The sequence below is a fragment of the Mandrillus leucophaeus genome, unplaced genomic scaffold (assembly GCF_000951045.1).
Source record: "Mandrillus leucophaeus isolate KB7577 unplaced genomic scaffold, Mleu.le_1.0 Scaffold401, whole genome shotgun sequence".
Classification (NCBI taxonomy): Eukaryota; Metazoa; Chordata; class Mammalia; order Primates; family Cercopithecidae; genus Mandrillus; species Mandrillus leucophaeus.
Window position 1 is genome coordinate 1,696,611 of NW_012104266.1, and position 5,537 is coordinate 1,702,147.

The 5,537-nt window shown below is 49.4% G+C and overlaps 1 pseudogene across 1 annotated transcript; it reads right to left on the minus strand.

Moving 5' to 3' along the window:
- Nucleotides 1-1,468: 1,468 nt before the first annotated feature.
- Nucleotides 1,469-3,526, minus strand: LOC105548177 (annotated as a pseudogene). The gene is made up of 2 exons (XR_001007350.1): nt 2,514-3,526; nt 1,469-2,209 (listed from the first exon to the last, which is right to left on the minus strand). The product of XR_001007350.1 is annotated as a keratin, type II cytoskeletal 8 pseudogene (transcript).
- Nucleotides 3,527-5,537: the final 2,011 nt, after the last annotated feature.

Here is a 5,537-nt window from a genome sequence, read left to right on the forward strand (position 1 = left end):
CGGGGTTTCACCGTGTTAGCCAGGATGGTCTCGATCTCCTGACCTCATGATCCGCCCATCTCGGCCTCCCAAAGTGCTGGGATTACAGGCTTGAGCCCCCACGCCCGGCCTGTTTTTAATCTTACAATAGTCACCGATGAAAATGGGAGCTGGAGCTGGAGCTGACTAGGGATCCATGAAAGGATTACTGGATGCTTAATGTACAAGCAAGGTTGAAGACTTAATTTAAAATGGTACTCACTTATTGTGGTGTGATTTTTTTTTCCTTTATTTTTATTTCTATTTTTTTGAGACGGAGTCTCACTCTGTTGCCCAAGCTGGAGTGTAGTGATGCGATCTCGGCTCACTGCAGCCTCCGCCTCCCAGGTTCAAGTGATTCTTCTGCCTCAGCCTCCCGAGTAGCTAGGATTACAGACGTGTGCCACCATGCCTGGCTAATATTTTGTATTTTTGGTAGAGACGGGGTTTCACCGTGTTAGCCAGGATGGTCCTGATCTTCTGACCTCATGATCCACCTGTCTCGGCCTTCCAAAGTTCTGGGATTACAGGCATGAGCCACCGTGCCCGGCCTGTTTTTCCTTTAAAGGTACTTAGCAACACAACTGGTCAGTGTGTAGAAGCACAGATAGTAAAGCAGTCTGGGGTGAAGACCTGGTTATAAGGAATAGATGGTGAATTTCATTTCATTTCAGTAACGCTCTCTTGACTACTCTATACCAAGCACTGTGCTAGGTGCTGTGAATACCGCTCATGGTCTAGTGTTAGACAAGTCCATGCAAGAGTGTGATAAGTGAAATGATAAAATACATATGGTGTACTTCGAAGGTACAGAGTAACCCCAACTCTGGATCTAAGGGAAGCCTTTCCAGAGTTTACTAGCTTGAATTAGGCAAAGCAAGCAATGGGGGTAGGGAATGGTTATCATTCCAGGCAGAAAAAATAGCATGTGCAAGGAACATGTGACTAAAGAATTAGGAATGGTTACAGCATGGTGCACATGGAAGGGCTGGCAAGAACTGAAACTAAGGAATTAGCCAGTGTCCAGATCTGGAGAGCTCTGTATGCTTTGCTAAAGAATTTGGACTTTATCCTAAAGGCAGTGGGGATCTGTTGAAGGACTGGAATCATTTCAGCAGCAATTCAGAATGTGGATGGTAAAGAGCAGGACTGGAAATTGTTATGGCAGTCATTAGGTGAGACAAATCAGCTGTAAGGCAGGAACAGTGGTCAGAGATTTGAGAGAATTTAGGAGGTAGAATCTATATAAAATTTGATGACTGATTAGATGTGGATTATTTCAGTCAGTCAATATTCATTGAGTCTAATGGATACCAGGCATTATTCTAGATCAGAAGTGTCCAATCTTTTGGCTTCCCTGGGCCACATTGGAAGAAGAATTGTCTTGGGCCACGCATAAAATACACTAACGATAGCTGATGAGCTTTTTAATAAAAAGGCCGCATAAATCTTTTTTTTTTTTGCAGAGCTAGCTGAGGTTTTATTTTGGACCAAAAAAAAGGCAGTTGAATTGTTTTGTAGCTGGAGGCATGGACAAGGGGGGTCCCCAGGCAGTAAACTCCCCCGCAGGTGGACTGAGGGCTGGGGCTGAGCCTCAGGTGGGTCTCCTGTTCCCTGTGCTCCCCTGCACAGTGGCCTCCCTCCTGGGCTCTAGGGAAGCCACAGGAGGGGCAGGCTGGGAGGGGCTGCTGCAGCTGTTCACTTGGGCAGGACATCAGAGGACTCAGACACCAGCTTCCCATCGCGGGTCTCGATCTTCATCACAACCATGGCCCTGATGGAGCTGGTGCAGCTGAAGGAGCTGGAGCCCGTGCCGTAGCCGAGGCTGAGTCTTGTGAGGCCCCCAGAGGCCAAGCTCAGATCACCTGCGTAGCCGCTGGTGGTCTTCATATGGATACTCATGTTCTGCGTCCCAGACTCTAGCCGGCTCTCCTCGCCCTCCAGCAGCTTCCTGTAGGTGGCGATCTCGATGTCCAGGGCCAGCTTGACATTCATCAGCTCTGGGTACTCACACAGCTGCCACACCAGGTCCTGTTTGGCCTGCTGCAGGGCTGCCTCCAGCTCGGACAGCTTGGCGTTGGCATCCTTAACGGCCAGCTCCCCCGGCTGCTCAGCATCTGCGATGGCGGCCTCCAGGGAAGCCCTCTGGCCTTTAAGACCCTCAATCTCGGCCGGGCGCGGTGGCTCAAGCCTGTAATCCCAGCACTTTGGGAGGCCGAGATGGGCGGATCACGAGGTCAGGAGATCGAGACCATCCTGGCTAACACGGTGAAACTCCGTCTCTACTAAAAAATACAAAAAACTAGCCGAGCGAGGTGGCGGGCGTCTATAGTCCCAGCTACTCGGGAGGCTGAGGCAGGAGAATGGCGTGAACCCGGGAGGCGGAGCTTGCAGTGAGCTGAGATCCGGCCACTGCACTCCAGCCTGGGCGACAGAGGGAGACTCCGTCTCAAAAAAAAAAAAAAAAAAAAAGACCCTCAATCTCAGCCCGGAACTGGCTGATGTTCCAGTTCGTCTCAGAGTTCTTGGTCTTTGGACACCGCAGGTCACCCCTGTGCTTCCCAGCCAGCATCTGCAGCTCCTCATACTTGATCTGGTACATGCTCTCAGCCTCAGCCTGGCTGCGGTTGGCAGTCTCCTCATAATGCGCCTTGACCTCAGCAATGATGCTGTCCATGTCCAGGGAGTGGCTGTTGTACATGGACAGCACCACAGATGTGTCCGAGATCTGGGACTGCAGCTCCTGGATCTCCTCTTCATAGAGCTGCCTGAGGAAGTTGATCTCGTCAGTCAGCCCTTCCAGGCGAGACTCTAGCTCTACCTTGTTCATGTAAGTTTCATCCACATCCTTCTTGATGAGGACAAATTCATTCTCCATCTCTGTAAGTACCCGTATTGAGCTCATCCTCATAGTTGTTCTTGAAGTCCTCCACCAGCCCCTGCATGTTGCAAAGCTCTGCCTCCAGCTTCAGCTTCTCCTGGCCCAGAGTCTCCAGCTGCCGCCTCAGGTTGTTGATGTAGTTCTCCAACATGTTGTCCATGTTGCTCCGAGCCATCTTATGCTGCACCAGGAGGCTCCACTTGGTCTCCAGCATCTTCTGCTGCTTCAGGTACTGTACCTTGTCTATGAAGGAGGCAAACTTGTTGAAGGTCTTGATCTGCTCCTCCTGGGTGCTCACGGCCTGGATGTTGAGGTCCACCACCAGGTTAAGGGGGCTCAGCAGGCTCTGGTTGACCATGACGGTGGTGATGCCTCCATGCCGCTGGCCCCACCATAGCCTCTGCCCAGGCCACCCTGGAAGCTGCGGCTGCCCACTCTGGAGAAGCTCAAGGAGCTGATGCAGGCACCGGGCCCGCTCATGTAGGAGTGGCTGCTGAAGCCTCGGGGGCCAGAGGTGGACACCTTGTAGGACTTGTGATGGAGATGGTGGAGGCAGGAGTGGAAGCAGGCGGGCTGAACCAGGTGGAGATCCCAGAAGGAGCAGAGAACCTGCTTCTTGGTCCTCATAGTGTTTTAAGAAAGTTTATGAATTTGCGTTGAGCCGCATTCAAAGCCATCCTGGGCCGCATGTGGCCTGTGGGCCACAGGTTGGACAAGCTTGTTTTAGATACAGCAATGAATAAAACAGCCCCTTCCCTCAAAGTGCTTAGAATTTAGTGAAGGAAGGAGACAATAACAAATAAGAGAAGCACTATTAAGAAAATAAAATTGATATGAGAGGGTGTGGGTGAGGTTGCTAGTTTTTTGTTTTGTTTTGTTTTGTTTTTTGAGACAGTCTCACTCTGTCACCCAGGCTGAGTGCAGTGGCGCTATCACAGCTTGCTGCAGCCTCAACCTCCTAGGCTCACGTGATCCTCCCACCTCAGCCTCCTGAATAGCTGGGACTACAGTCACGTGCCACCACACTCGGCTAATTTTTTTTGTATTTTTTGAAGAGACAGAGTCTCGCTATGTTGCCTAGGCTGGTCTTCAACTCCTGGACACGAGCAGTCCCTCCTGCCTTAACCTCCCGAAGTGCTGGGATTACTGGCGTGAGCCACTGCACCCAATCAAGGGTGCTAATTTAATGGTCAGGGAAGCCCTTGCTGAGTAACTGTCATTGACATACAAATATACATGTATTATTTCTGTAAAGTTAAAACATTTTTTTAAGTGTGAAAAGGCAAGCAATAAAAGAACCTCAAAAGATGCTTTGAAACACTGTCCAGAAAAATATGCAGAAACCAGGATATACTGATTGGAGGGAAGCCAAAGAAGGAGAGTTTCAAAGGATGGAGTGGTCAGCAGTGTCCAGTACTTGCAGAAAGGTCAGTCAGGTAAGGACTGAAATTTGTCATTTGGATTTGGCATTTGGTGAGCCTGGTGAAAACAGTGCTGAAATCAGATGGCAAGTAGGTTGAATAATTGAATGAGAAGAAGTAGCAACAGTTTCTAGGAGCTTGATTTGATTAAATAATAGCTATCATTCATTGTGCCAACCTCTCCGCAGAGAGTACCTGACCTCATTTAATCCTGAACCATCTATGAGATAGGTATTATTCCCATTTTACAAATGAGGGAACTTGTTCAGGGTCATACAAATAGAGGGATTAGCCTTGGACTGGAGAAGGACTCTCTTTAAGGCCAGAAAGATGCATATATATGCAGTAGGAAGGGGGCAAAACCATGCCCCTGGGCATTGTAGGCCCTGTTGAGAAGTTTTGTCAGGCTGGCCCGGTGGCTCATGCTGGTAATCCCAGCATTTTGGGAGCCTGAGGTGGGAGGATCACATGAGCCCAGAAGTTTGAGACCAGTCTGGGCAACTTAGGGAGACCCTGTCTCTAAAAAAATAAAGAAGTTTTGTTTTTATCCTAAGAGTAATGGGAAACTTTTCAGTGGGATTGGGGTAGAACCTGGGAAGATGACCTCAGGTTTGTGCTTCCAAACCAGTGTGAAAATAGTAAAAAAAAAAAAAGTTTTTTTGAGATGAAGTCTCGCTCTTGTCACCTATGCTGGAGTGCAGTGGCACCATCTCACCTCACTGCAACCTCCGCCTCCCAGGTTCAAGCGATTCTCCTGCCTCAATCTCCCAAATAGCTGGGCTTACAGGCACCTGCCACCAGGCCCTGCTAACTTTTGTATTTTTAGTAGAGACGGGGTTTCACCATGTTGTCCAGGCTGGTCTCGAACTTCTGACCTCTGGTGATCCACCCGCCTTGGCCTCCCAAAGTGCTGGGATTACAGGCATGAGCCACCGCACCTGGTCATCCAAAAATTTTTTTTCCTATGGATAGTTTAAGCTTCATTTGCAGATCTAGGATCTTGGGAATTACAGTACAATATTTGCTAAATATAACAATCTTTTTCCCTTCCCCCAACTTTGAAAATAAGCAACTGGTGGCCGGGCGCGGTGGCTCAAGCCTGTAATCCCAGCACTTTGGGAGTCCGAGACGGGCGGATCACGAGGTCAGGAGATCGAGACCATCCTGGCTAACACGGTGAAACCCCGTCTCTACTAAAAATACAAAAAAACTAGCCG